This window comes from Maylandia zebra, linkage group LG3, assembly GCF_041146795.1.
Source record: "Maylandia zebra isolate NMK-2024a linkage group LG3, Mzebra_GT3a, whole genome shotgun sequence".
Taxonomy (NCBI): domain Eukaryota; kingdom Metazoa; phylum Chordata; class Actinopteri; order Cichliformes; family Cichlidae; genus Maylandia; species Maylandia zebra.
In genome coordinates, this window is record NC_135169.1 from 6,422,586 (window position 1) to 6,437,735 (window position 15,150).

The 15,150-nt window shown below is 43.7% G+C and overlaps 1 protein-coding gene across 1 annotated transcript in view; it reads right to left on the reverse strand.

The window, feature by feature from the left end:
• Positions 1-15,150, reverse strand: part of LOC106674805 (uncharacterized) — a 150,944-nt gene that overhangs the window by 18,978 nt on the left and 116,816 nt on the right. The window lies entirely within an intron of this gene.

Below are 15,150 nucleotides of genomic sequence, written 5' to 3' on the forward strand. Positions count from 1 at the left end.
CAGCATTGTTTCTGTGAGGAGGGATGAGCACTGTTCTTCTGAAATATTCTCTTATTCAGAGACAGATTTACTAAGAGGCGAAGGCTAAAAGGCTGCAACTGCAAAACTATCCCACCAGGAGCAGAAAGGTCTGTCAGTTATTTTATTTTAGTGTTTTGATTCTGTTAATGCTTCCCCAGTATGTACTGTTCCCTTTAAAGCAGAGTACTGTGTGTGCTGTCAGGTGACTCCACACTGTCCAGTCTCTTTGTGTGCTCCAAAAATCCTGTTTTGCTCAGGATAATTCTTCACTGAGAGACGTGACCCGGTCATATCTGTATTGCAACCATAATTAAAGCGGTTCCAGTTCTCCAAATAAAAAGTGTCACAGCCATCTCATGTAATTGGGAGCGGGGCCTGGGTCTCTACAGTTTAGGTTACTCACGATATTACCTGCTCAGAACCCAAAATATGAACTATGTACATAAACCACAAGACAAGGATTTCATCTGAAATGCATCAGTTTGACTTTATTTCAGGACAAAATAAAGGAAATAAGTTAATTCAATTGGGTTTAGTGTTATTTTAATATGTACCACTGATGAAGGGGTATTCATTACTGTTCATTCACTACAATTTCTAATACCAAATAAAACTAGATAATTAAACACTATGGTGGGCCCACACTCACTCTCACCCATGCACACCTTAATTGCAACAGTCTCTAATGATCTGAAAATAAAACCCTGGTTGCCTGCTTGGATCATGACAGACACATGCGCTGTGGCCTAAAACCAAATGGCCACTTCATTTGTAAACACACAATAAAATAAAAGGCACATGGAAATATCAGTACTCACGGCTTAAGATAGTTCAAAGAGACAGGCAGGAGAAAAGGGATCAAGAAATGCACTTAAATACCCAGGATCCTGATCTCCAAATATGGAAAACAGTTTAATTTTGAGCATATTTTGGTAAAACTATAGGTGGCAAAAGTACACACATTCTGTAGTTAAGTAGAAGTACAAATACTACTGTTAAAAAATACTGTATTTTTTGGATTATAAGGCGAACTGTCGATGAAGGGGTCTGTTTTCATACATAAGGCGGACTGGATTATAAGGTGCATTAAGGAAAACAAAACAGTCAGATAAGTCAAACTTTACTCAACTCATTCTTCTTGCTTCCTCCACTTCTGCACCATTACCTCTATTCCCATGTTGTTGCAGTATATGAATGACTAACCTCGTATTGTGGAAGGATTATCTCAGTTGTTCTCCTGACTGAAGTTTGGTCTGTTTACAGCATCCTGCCATGCGATTGCATTTGTCTCTAACAATCAGGAATCCTTACGTTAACTTTTATCAAGTGGAAAAAAGTTAGCGTTCATCCTCCAGGTTTCCAGCTTTGTACCTTACCAAAATCGTGCTAAAACATTTTTTGACAGATTTTTCAGCACCATATGCGACAAAAAATCGGTTTGAGGTCAGTAAGCACTACCAGAATTCATACATAAGGTGCACCAGATTATATGGCGCACTATCAATTTTGGAGAAAATTAAAGGATTTTAAGTGTGCCTTGTAGTGTTGAATATAATTTGACTTCAACAAATTTATATTTTGCCAAGATTGACATCTTTGTTTGTTTCATTAGCTTAGCTGGAGTGAACCCATGAAAATAATTTCATTTTATTTATTTGAACTTAATTTGTGGTGTAGGTAATTTGATTGTGCTTTTCTGTTAATAAATGAATGAGTCATTTGTGTGTTTTGACACTGAGTGATAAATCAAGTGAAATTGCTACAGATCCATGAAAGTAAAGCTAGTTTCACACCGAAGTTTTTTTGTTTCTTTACAGGGAGTGCAGAATTATTAGGCAAGTTGTATTTTTGAGGAATAATGTTATTATTGAACAACAACCATGTTCTCAATGAACCCAAAAAACTCATTAATATCAAAGCTGAATGTTTTTGGAAGTAGTTTTTAGTTTGTTTTTAGTTTTAGCTATTTTAGGGGGATATCTGTGTGTGCAGGTGACTATTACTGTGCATAATTATTAGGCAACTCAACAAAAAAAAAATATATACCCATTTCAATTATTTATTTTTACCAGTGAAACCAACATAACATCTCCACATTCACAAATATACATTTCTGACATTCAAAAACAAAACAAAAACAAATCAGCGACCAATATAGCCACCTTTCTTTGCAAGGACACTCAAAAGCCTGCCATCCATGGATTCTGTCAGTGTTTTGATCTGTTCACCATCAACATTGCGTGCAGCAGCAACCACAGCCTCCCAGACACTGTTCAGAGAGGTGTACTGTTTTCCCTCCTTGTAAATCTCACATTTGATGATGGACCACAGGTTCTCAATGGGGTTCAGATCAGGTGAACAAGGTGGCCATGTCATTAGTTTTTCTTCTTTTATACCCTTTCTTGCCAGCCACGCTGTGGAGTACTTGGACGCGTGTGATGGAGCATTGTCCTGCATGAAAATCATGTTTTTCTTGAAGGATGCAGACTTCTTCCTGTACCACTGCTTGAAGAAGGTGTCTTCCAGAAACTGGCAGTAGGACTGGGAGTTGAGCTTGACTCCATCCTCAACCCGAAAAGGCCCCACAAGCTCATCTTTGATGATACCAGCCCAAACCAGTACTCCACCTCCACCTTGCTGGCGTCTGAGTCGGACTGGAGCTCTCTGCCCTTTACCAATCCAGCCACGGGCCCATCCATCTGGCCCATCAAGACTCACTCTCATTTCATCAGTCCATAAAACCTTAGAAAAACCAGTCTTGAGATATTTCTTGGCCCAGTCTTGACGTTTCAGCTTGTGTGTCTTGTTCAGTGGTGGTCGTCTTTCAGCCTTTCTTACCTTGGCCATGTCTCTGAGTATTGCACACCTTGTGCTTTTGGGCACTCCAGTGATGTTGCAGCTCTGAAATATGGCCAAACTGGTGGCAAGTGGCATCTTGGCAGCTGCACGCTTGACTTTTCTCAGTTCATGGGCAGTTATTTGGCGCCTTGGTTTTTCCACACGCTTCTTGCGACCCTGTTGACTATTTTGAATGAAACGCTTGATTGTTCGATGATCACGCTTCAGAAGCTTTGCAATTTTGAGACTGCTGCATCCCTCTGCAAGATATCTCACTATTTTTGACTTTTCTGAGCCTGTCAAGTCCTTCTTTTGACCCATTTTGCCAAAGGAAAGGATGTTGCCTAATAATTATGCACACCTGATATAGGGTGTTGATGTCATTAGACCACACCCCTTCTCATTACAGAGATGCACATCACCTAATATGCTTAATTGGTACTAGGCTTTCGAGCCTATACAGCTTGGAGTAAGACAACATGCATGAAGAGGATGATGTGGACAAAATACTCATTTGCCTAATAATTTTGCACTCCCTGTATATGGTATCACTCTTGGCTGGAAGCAGAGCTTAAACAGTGGAAAAAACACTTTTAGCCTTTTTGGCCAGGGTGAAGGGAGTATCTGCCATCAAACAAGAAGACAGCCAGATGTAGCTATGATGATGTTTCCTAGTTTACCTTACCTGCATTAATGTAATAACGTGGTTAGCCTACTCAACGTAAATTATACACGAACAACATTAATAATTCTGCACTCCCTGTAGTGCTGTCAGCATTACTCTCGTTAAAATGACATTAAAGGAGGCCTATCTCCACCCACCACCACTTCCCCTGCCGGTGGCGGACTCCCTCAGGTGTCGGTGTGTTGGTGGTTCTTTGTGTCTGGGGGTGGGCGTCCGGGTACACACCGGCTCACTCCTTGGCGGCCGCTTGTCGGGGCCTGGGGCCTGGGGCTCGCTCGGGCCCCTTTGGAGGTGGGGTGCCCCCGGCCTCTCGGCCTGGGGCTCGGTCACTCAGGCGCAGCTGGGGGCCGGCGGAGCTCACGGGCGCGTCACTGCAACTCCCCCTGACTTCTGCTCCGCGGCTGCTGGGCGAGCCCTCATCTGGGACTCTCCTCAGCTCTTACTGGGACAGTGGCGCGGCTGCCCCTCTGTTGGTCTTCCATGGTCTCTTGTGTTCTGGGGGCCTCTGGATGTCTGGAGTTTTGATCTCCTCCATACCCGCTTCACACCCTGGAGGACGGGGCTGTGGCCCCCCCACACTCCCTAGCAGATCATTACATGGAGAAACCTTTGGAATGCAAGCATGCTGATCCACACAGGTATGCACACATGGGTATTCACAGACGCGGACTAAAGCTTTCTTGGCTGCTACCTCAAAGCACACTGTGCGCTGTGTATCTTGCGTGCTGCACAATATCGTTTATTATTTAGTAAATATTGATATCTATGACTAGCTAGTTTATTGTGATGGTGCTTTGTTTTCTCTATTATTATGTTGCTCTTTGTTGTTTGCTGTCTCCTCTGTTTGTTTTTTTTGCTTGTTTTTTTTTTTCTCCATACAGGTGACCCAGGAGTTCTTTTTTTTTTCTCTCTCTCTTCCCCCCCCTTCTCACCGTCTCTTCTCCCCTTTGGTTTTCTTTCTTTCTCTCCCCCTCTTTCTCTCATTCATTCCCCCTGTCCTATTTATTAAAAAAAAAAAAAAAAAAATGACAAAGGATGAACTGAAGCTCTGCCATCACGTAATGTCGCATACTGCTGTTTCTGATGTCATTTAAAAAAAAAAAAAAAAAAAAAAAAACTACCACATAATCTCAGACCTATCAAAATGTAAAATAAATAAATAATACTATAATCCTGCACTTTTTGCAACTGTGCAGTTTAAAAATGTCCTATTTCTACTTAAATGATCTTAAACATTACAACTTTCAGTAGACTTGCTCCACATGGCAAATTAGCATAATTATTGGGAGTTTCTTGAATGTTTTTTGCCTTTTACTGAGATTTTCCCTGAGATGAACTCACACTGGAACCTCAGTCTGGTAGAGATCTTTTAATACATGCAGGGTTTATTGTCTGTGCTTAAGACATTCTAGTGAATTTCAGGCTTAACTTCTTGTAAAGTTGAGCTCTGCATTATCAGACTTTGATATACTTATACTTATACATTCTTTAAATGTAAGTGCTCTTGTAATAATCAAGTGCACTTAAAGCGAAGATAGAGATACTCAAAAATTTAATAATACAGAGATTGGTAGTAGCAGTCAGGACTGAGAATCTGGCAGGTTTTAAATGTGCAACCGGACATTTTTCTATAGTGCACCGGCTGGTCTGACAACTAGACTTTACTATCCACTTATCAGAAACGTCTCTTTTTTTTTTCAATCCCCAACTCTTTTGATGTCTTTTTTGCTCCTGTTTCAATATACCACTTCTCTTTTGGACTTTTGCTCCCCCCCACCCCCCTCACCCCACCACCTTTCAGTATGTTTATGATGTGTTAATTTTTTCAGTTACAGACATTTTTTTTCCAACCCACTATTCCCTTTCCTTCTCAATCCACCTCTCTATCGTCCCCCTGTTTTGTTTTTTGTTTAGTATTTCCCACACCATTGTCTGTTAATGTTTTTACATATTGTAACGATGGTTAAATGTTATTTTACAGTGACATGTTGGTTATCTCTGCACACTGTTGTTATTTCTATAAGATACATGTTTGGTTGTGCTGCAGGAAAAAGGGAGTTAATGTGTGTAGGAAGGGGAGGGGGGTTCTTGTTGTTGTGTGACTGTGCGGGGCTGAAGTGAGGTGTTGTACGAGGGCACTCTCCCCGGAGTTAACGGCCCGTTTGCCTGTGTTACCGAATAAACGAACTGAGATCCAAAAAAAAAAAAAAAAAAAAAAAAATGACATTAAAGCCATAACGTGGCAAATCTCCGTTGACGAGCCCCCGTGTGTGGGGCTGGACGGCGTCAACACATTAACAAGCTAATTGCGTGAACGCACTAGTTCCCACCAATGTAATTGAGCATTGCATGGCACATCTGACATACTGTTTTACTTTTGTCCATGACGCGCTTACCATCAGGGTCATACTGCTTCACATGAACACCAAGATAGTTCCAAACGCCAGATCTGAATGAGGGTGGGGGAGGTTCAATTTGCCATGTTGCAACGAGTTTAGCTTCTGTCTTGCTAGCTTCCGCTGCGCTCAGTGGACATGCACTCAACAGTGCAGCCTAAGCAGAGTAGTCGAACGCAGATCCACTGTGTGCTCAACAGAGAAAGCATCGTCAGAAAAAAAGTTGATAAAATAAATAAAAAAAATTGTATTGTCCTTGAATCAATTGTATTGTCGATTCAATCGATTCAAGGTAGCAATTCCTCCTTGAATCGCTACCTTATCGTGGTGGAGGGGTTTGTGTGTTCCAGGGATCCCAGGGGCTATGTTGTCTGGGGGCTTTTGCCCCCTGGTAGGGTCTCCCATGGCAAATTGGTCCTGGGTGAGGGACCAGACAAAGAGCGATTCAGAAGACCCTTGTGAAAAGAACATCGAGGGAACAGTTTACCCTGCCCGGGATAGGGATTTTTTTTTTTTTTTTGTGTCCCGTTTGGATCTTTAGCCATCAGAATTGTTGTCTTAAGGCCAAGAAAGATGCCAAGCGGATTTATTTTACCAAGTGGATCATCATGGCCTTGCCATATTGGTCCATTTGATTGACCTTTATTATAATTATGAATTTATTTTATTTTCAGTTGCTACAAACGGGACAGACATGACTGGGGGATAGGACAGGGAGAAAGAATGAAAGAAAGAGAGGGAGAGAAAGAAAACCAAAGGGGAGAAGAGACGGTGAGAAGGGGGGGAAGAAAGAAAAAACAAACAAACAAACAAAAAAAACAAAACACCTGGGTCACCTGTATGGAGAAAAAAAACACAAGAGAAAGCAAACAACAAAGAGCAACATAATAAAAAAAAAAAGCACCATCACAATAAACTAGCTAGCAGTAGATATCAGTAGATACTAAATGATAAACGATATTGTGCAGCACGCAAGATAGACAGCGCACAATGTGCTTTGAGGCAGCAGCCAAGAAAGCTGTAGTCCGCGCCTGTGAATACCCGTGTGTACACCTGTGTGCATAGCTGTGTGGATCAGCATGCTTGCATTCCAAAGGTTTCTCCATGTAACGATCTGCTAGGGAGTGTGGGGAGCCACAGCCCCGTCCTCCAGGGTATGAAGCAGGTATGGAGGAGATCAAAACTCCAGACATCCAGAGGCCCCCAGAACACAAGAGACCAAGGAAGACCAACAGAGGGGCAGCCGCGCCACTGTCCCAGTAAGAGCTGAGGAGAGTCCCAGATGAGGGCTCACTCAGCAGCCGCGGAGCAGAAGCCAGGGGGAGTTGCAGTGACGCACCCGTGAGCTCCGCCGGCAGCCAGCTGTGCCTGAGTGACCAAGCCCCAGGCCGAGAGGCCGGGGGCACCCCACCTCCGAAGTGGCCCGAGCGAGCCCCAGGCCCCGATAAGCGGCCGCCAAGGAGTGAGCCAGTGTGTACCCGGACGCCCACCCCCTGACACAAAGAACCACCAACGCACCGACACCTGAGGGAGTCCGCCACTGGCAGGGGAAGTGGTGGTGGGTGGAGATAGGCCTCCAAACCTTGGAGGGCCTGAGATGTCCCCAGAGAGGTGGCGTCTGATACCCAACCTGACATATAGACACAGACATACAGGCACACACAGATACAAACATCCATTCCCACCCTCATGCTCTCATATGCACTTACTCCACACTCAACCAACGTGGAGACAGACATAAAGAGACGCTGTACACACGATCACACTCCCCAAGCGTACTCTACGAACCGGGTCTAGGTACCCTTGCCCCTGGAGGGGGGAACTGCACCCAGACCCAGGTGGTGTTACCCTTTTCCCTGCGGTGGGGAGAGGCAGACCGCCCCGACTCCTCAGCAGCAGGGAGGCCCCACACTCCAGACCGCAGTCGGACGGCCAACTCCTCCTCCTAGCCCCCCCGCTCCAGCAGGCCGCAGAGAATGGGGGTGAGAGAAGACTCCAAACCTCCCTCCACCCGCTCATTGTAGTGTTGATGCATGTGTGTTCTAAGGTGCAATTAAAACCAAGGAGGGCATGGAGCTACCTGCCAGAGAGCAGCAGGTAAGCGCATAGTCCCTCCTGCTAGCCCTCAATGTCTACGTGTATTTAAAATTGAGAGGTGGGCAACGACGCCAGGGGTGAGGTGTACACCCTGATGGTAATTTGGACTCCGTGTATCGTGCCCCCCCCCCCCCCCCCCCAAGATCCTATATGTATGTGTAATGAGAGTGTGAGTAATGTGAATGTCTAAGTTGTGGGATAAAATTGAGGCAGAGGCAGCCAGAAGGGGACGGGGGGGGGGGGGGGGGGGGGGGGGGGTAGCCTCCTCTGCACCCTGGTGACATACCCCTACTCCAAGGCCCTGCATGTGTGGGTGGTTGTGGTGGAGCAGGAAAAGGGAGGTAGCTGGAGATGGGGAGGGAAGGAAGGGAGGGGCCCGGGATAGGGTTACCGGGGCCCCGCCCTGGAGCAAGGCCCGGGGAAGGTGCCCGAGGGCGAGCGTCTGGTGGCCGAGATGAAATATTATTTTAAATTCATAATCTATGTTACTATTCATAATCCTTATTATTACTGTTGCATCATTTTTGATTTATCATTATTGTCATTTCATTGACACATTTATTGAAAGTGGTGAGGTTATATTAAAGTCTGTATTTCAGGTTTTAGCCTAAGCACATGATAATCTTTCATTGCAGGTGCAACTGTAATCATGTTATACACATATTGCATAATTAAAGGGTTGAAGCTCGGTCAAGTTAATTAATGGTTTGAAGCTACGGGCAGCGCGATGTCTGGCCGATCAATGGAGCAAAGTTCAGCTATTGAAAGGTTGCCTACATGTTTACAGTATAATTTACTACATATTGCCTGTGTGCATTCAGCAGCCTCCTGCATTGGAGTTTGCCTGGTAACAGATGACTCAAACGGAGTCAGGAGGTATGCTTCTAAAATGTCTTTGTTTGTTGAGGGAGGTCATGTACTGAGGTTAAAATACAAACATAAGTCTGCCTGCACACAGACTTGTTTTGCTTGTAAACGGTATGCTCATGTTCTGTTCTGAAGTGCAGAGAGTAGAATAACAGGAAGCATCTGGAGGAACAGAGGAAGTAGCGGTTCCTTTTTAGAATATGTCCTCGCTGGAGTTACTGGTCATCATAAGTATAAATATCACACCCACCTATTGTCAGGCGGGAGATGGAGCCTGATGTTTTGCAGAGCCCATCTTCACCACATACAGTATATGTGCTTTAATAAAATCATTTGTGTTGACCCACTATGGATTTTCAGTCGTATGTCTCTTCCTCAAAAATTCGAACAGCGACAGAGACCAGACAAAGAGCGATTCAGAGGACCCTTATTAAAAGAACATCGAGGGAACAGTTTACCCTGCCCGGGATAGGGTTACCGGGGCCCCGCCCTGGAGCCAGGTCCGGGGAGGGTGCCCGAGGGCGAGCGTCTGCGTGAGGTGTTCCAGGCATGTGAGGTGTTCACATGCCTTCTGTGGACGAGCTACTTTCTATTTTAAATTCCCTGAATTTAAAATACTCTCTAGACCCAGTCTAGACCCAGTTGGGGAGCTACCCAGAGCTCTAATCCCACACCTGTTCGCGCGATCTGAACCCTTATCGAAAGGGGAGCTACCAGTCCTTCTGTGGACGAGCTACTTTCTATTTTAAATTCCCTGAATTTAAAATACTCTCTAGACCCAGTCTAGACCCAGTTGGGGAGCTACCCAGAGCTCTAATCCCACACCTGTTCGCGCGATCTGAACCCTTATCGTAAGGGGAGCTACCAGTCCTTCTGTGGACGAGCTACTTTCTATTTTAAATTCCCTGAATTTAAAATACTCTCTAGACCCAGTCTAGACCCAGCTGGGGAGCTACCCAGAGCTCTAAACCCACTTAACAAACAAACAAACAAACAAACAAACAAAACAGTATATAAAATCAAAACAGATAAAATCAGAACAGTAGATAAAATCAGTAGTTAATGTAAATTTTGAAATATAAGCTTAACAAACAAACAAAACAGTATATAAAATCAAAACAGATAAAATCAGAAATAGATAAGATCAGTAGTTAGTGTAAGTTTTGAAATTTAAGCTTAAAAGTGTGGATTTGGTGCTTTATTCAAATGCAGCTGAGAATAGGTGAGTCTTCAACCTGGATTTAAATAAACTGAGTGTTTCAGCTGATCTGAGGCTTTCTGGGAGTTTGTTCCAGATATAAGGAGCATAAAAGCTGAATGCAGCTTCTCCGTGTCTGGTTCTGACTCTGGGAACTGATAAAAGACCGGATCCAGATGACCTGAGGGATCTGGAAGGTTCATACTGGGTCAGGAGGACACTGATGTATTTTGGTCCTAAACCATTCAGAGCTTTATAGGCCAGCATCAGAACTTTAAAGTCTATCCTCTGACGGACAGGCAGCCAGTGTAAAGACCTCAGAGCTGGACTGATGTGGTCCACTTTTTTGGTCTTAGTGAGGACTCGAGCAGCAGAGTTCTGAATGAGCTGTAGTTGTCTGACTGATTTTTTAGGTAGACCTGTAAAGATGCTGTTACAGTAATCAAGCCTACTAAAAATGAATGCATGGACTAGTTTTTCCAGGTCCTGTTGAGACATCAGATCTTTTATCCTTGAAATATTCTTGAGGTGATAGTAAGCTGATTTTGTTATTGTCTTAATGTGTTTTTCTAAGTTTAGGTCTGCATCCATCACTACACCCAAATTTCTCGCCTGGTTTGTGGTTTTTAGATGTATAGATTGAAGTTCTCTGGTGACCTGTAATCGTTTTTCTTTGGCGCCAAAGACTATTACTTCAGTTTTGTTTTTGTTTAGTTGGAGAAAATTGTGGCACAACCAGTCATTAATTTCCTCAATGCATTTACCAAGAGCCTGTACAGGGCCTCGGTCTCCTGGTGACATTGTGATATATATTTGTGTGTCATCTGCATAGCTGTGGTAGTTTATTTTGTTGTTCTTTATAATCTGTGCCAGTGGGAGCATGTAAATGTTAAACAGAGGGGGTCCCAAGATGGAACCTTGGGGAACTCCACATGTGATACTTGTCTGCTCGGATGTGAAGTTACCTATTGATACAAAGTATTTCCTGTTTTCTAAGTATGTTTTGAACCAGTTTAGTACAGTTCCTGAAAGACCTGCCCAGTTCTCCAGTCGTTTGAGTAATATGTTGTGGTCAACTGTATCAAATGCTGCACTGAGATCCAGTAAAACTAGGACTGACATTTTTCCACTGTCTGTGTTCAGACATATGTCATTAAACACTTTTGTCAGAGCGGTTTCAGTGCTGTGGTTCTGTCTAAAACCTGACTGGAAGGCATCGTAGCAGTTATTCTGTTTTAAGAAGTAATTGAGCTGTTGAGAAACTGCTTTTTCAATGATCTTACTTAAAAATGGGAGATTTGAGATCGGCCTGTAGTTTTTCATTTGTCTCTTGTCAAGATTGTCCTTTTTCAGTATAGGTTTGATTACAGCAGTTTTTAGTGGTTCTGGAAACACACCTGATAATAAGGAAAAGTTGACGATCTGTAACAGGTCTGACTCTAAAGTCTTTGAGACCTTTTTGAAAAAACTTGTTGGCAGGACATCTAAACAGCAAGAGGAGGAGTTCAGTTGACCTAAGATGTCCTCCAGGTCTTTGCTGTTAATCGGGTGAAACTGTTTGATGGTGTTTAAACAGTTTTTCGGTGGACACAGTACATATCCTGGATCTGCTGTTGATGTACTAACTGCTTGTCTAATCTTTTGGATTTTGTCTGTGAAGAATTTGGCAAAGTCATTGCAGGCCATGGTTGAATGAAGTTCAGCTGCCACTGGCACAGGAGGGTTTGTTAGCCTGTCAACTGTAGAAAATAAGACCCGAGCATTATGGCTGTTTTTAGTGATGATGTCAGAGAAGTAGGACCTTCTTGCACTCCTCAGTTGTAAATTATAATTGTGAAGTTTCTCTTTATAGATGTCATAATGAACCTGGAGGTTTGTTTTTCTCCATCTGCGCTCAGCTTTCCTACACTCTCTTTTTTCATTTTTCACCAGTGTGGAGTTTCTCCATGGAGACTTTTTCCTTCCAGAGATAACCTTCACCTTAATGGGGGCAATAGTATCCATTACATTTAACATTTTTGCATTAAAGCTATTGACGAGCTCATTGACTGAACCTTTGGACAGGTCAGGTGTTAATGGGAAGACCTGGTTAAAGATCTCACTACTGTTTTCAGTTATACACCGTTTTGTGATCACTGCTGTTGATATATTTGTGTGGGCTGAGATTTTACTTTCAAAGAAAACACAGTAATGATCAGATAAGCCCACATCAGACACAGTAATGTTTGAAATGCTCAGGCTCTTGGAGATCAGTAGGTCGAGAGTGTGTCCTCTATTATGTGTGGCCTCTGTTACATGCTGAGTCAGCCCAAAGTTGCCCAGAGTGTTACTCAGGTCTTTAGTCCCTTTGTCCTGAGGGTTGTCCACATGGATGTTAAAATCCCCAACAATAATTACACAGTCGAAATCAACACAGATCACAGACAGCAGTTCACTGAGGTCATTAAAAAAGTCTGTGCAGTATTTGGGAGGCCTGTAAACATTAAGAAACACAACTTTGGATGGGGCCTTCAGCTGTAAAGCCACATATTCAAAAGACTGAAAACTTCCAGGAGATAGCTGCTTACATTGAAATGATTCATTAAATAAGACAGCAACCCCTCCTCCTCTCCTGCTCACCCTGGCCTCACTGATAAAACTGTAGTTAGGAGGGGTCGTCTCGATGAGAACAGCTCCACTGTTATTTTGGTCCAACCAAGTTTCAGTTAAAAACATAAAATCAAGGCTGTGCTCAGTGATTAAATCATTAATTAAAAATGTTTTCCCAGCTAAAGATCTAACGTTTAATAAAGCCAACTTAAGTGTTTTAGAGGTATTACTTGTCCCCTCGTGTTTGGGAGCAGTCTGTGGCACACAAGGTATGTTTACTATATTTAAAGATCTTTCAGAGTGCAGCTCTCTGTGTTTTGACCAGGCCACATGTCTCCTTCTGTCACCTAAAAGTACAGAAATTTTAAAACCTTATAGTAAACAGGGTCCCAGCTTCTCCTGGGAAAAGTCACCACTGCCATAATCCTCGCAGCCCGGACCCTCCACACATCACACATCAGACTGCGGAGACAAAGCATGAAGGTGGTAAGGAGGAACTAAGGGGGGCGAGGCTGGGCAATGTGACTTCGATTGCTCTGTTGAGGGTGGGGCTCGGTGGCGAACCTTTGGCTGCTTTGGTGGGGGGTTTATGGGGGACAAAGAGGGATTGGGCCGGGGGGTAGATCTGAGCCCAGCATTGACCCGCTCCATCATCTCTTCAATGAATTTCAGGTGTGGGGAGGCGGGAGAAAGGGAGGGAGAGGAGGGTGATGGGGGTGATGGCCTGTCAGGGGTTTGGGGGACTGGGGAAGATCCTGGTCCTGGTCGTTGGTGTTGTTGAGAGAGTTGGAGGCAAATAGGGACCCCTCTTCTTGCCTCTTCTTGCCTCAGATGTCTCTCCTTTCTGAGGCTCTTCCTCAGATGCCTTAGGTGTCTCTCCTTTCTGAGGCTCTTCCCGGGTGGGGGCAGATGGAGCTCCTCCTCAAGGTTTCTGCTGGGCTTTGTCTGTTCTTGGAGTACTGTTTGTTCCTCTTTATGAGATAACTCCTTGTTTATCTCAGCCTTGGCTCCAAGCACAGATGGATGACATATGGAATAAAACAAGTTGGAGGTGAACAGTTTCACCCCTGACTTGTTAAAATTAAATCCATTTGCTTTAAACAGATGCCTGCGTTCCCAAAAAATATTAAAGTTGTTGATAAAATGCACTGAGTGGTCAGCACATGCTGATATAAGCCATTTATTCAGTGTAAACAGCCTGCTGAATCTCTCGTCTCCTCCTCTGACCGGCGGTACAGGCCCACTGATGAATACAGCTGCATTCAGAGAGTTTACAGTGTTTAATAATCCAATAAAGTCCCGTTTCAGAACCTCCGATTGTTGTTTGGACACATCGTTTGACCCTGTATGCAGAACAATGTTTGTCACAGTTGGATATTCATCTGCAATTTGAAGAATTCTCTCCTTCAGGTTGTTGACCATATCGTTAGGAAAGCAGAGGACTTTAGTGTTCTTACCGCACATGCTTTGTACATCCTTTACGGCAGAGTCACCCACAATCAGCGTTTCAGGCCTAGCCTTTAGCTTTCCCCGTGGATTTTCAGGCCTTACTTCGCTACTTTTAGATGGATGGTTGTCCGATATAGATCCAGGGTCCTTTGATAGTGGAGCAAATCTGTTCTGCAGTTTCACATTCAGTTGTTTTGAAGGTTTGTTGTTAACCTTCCTATTCACGGTTCTCCAGTCCTGTTTCCTCTCGTGTACAGGGGTAGAAGAGCTTCTCTGTCTCGTAGGAAGTGAAGGCCAGTCGGTTTCAGAGATTTCAGCTCGCTGTGCCCTGCCTGTGGTACGTCCTCCCCCTTCCAGGAGACATGATTTATGTCTTGGTTTTGGACCAAGACAGTCCAAGGGGGGATTATCACTTGAGGATTTATAATAGTGCACAAAGTCTACTTTCTTGGTCATGTTATCTGTGCTCCTTAGCTGTGTGCTAGCTTGCTCATAGCCATTGTTTTGAGTCAAAGGCAAGGTTGTTTCATTTCCTTTTTTTTTTTTTTTTTTTTTTTTTTTTTCTAAATGACATCAGAAACAGCAGTATGCGACATTACGTGATGGCAGAGCTTCAGTTCATCCTTTGTCTTTTTTTTTTTTTTTTTTTTTTTTTTTAATAAATAGGACAGGGGGAATGAATGAGAGAGAGAGGGGGAGAGAAAGAAAGAGAACCAAAGGGGAGAAGAGACGGTGAGAAGGGGGGGGAAGAGAGACAAAAAAAAAAAAAACTCCTGGGTCACCTGTATGGAGAAAAAAAACAAACAAACAAACAAACAAAAACAAACAGAGGAGACAGCAAACAACAAAGAGCAACATAATAATAGAGAAAACAAAGCACCATACCATCACAATAAACTAGCTAGTCATAGATATCAGTATTTACTAAGTAATAAACGATATTGTGCAGCACGCAAGATAGACAGCGCACAGTGTGCTTTGAGGCAGCAGCCAAGAAAGCTTTAGTCCGC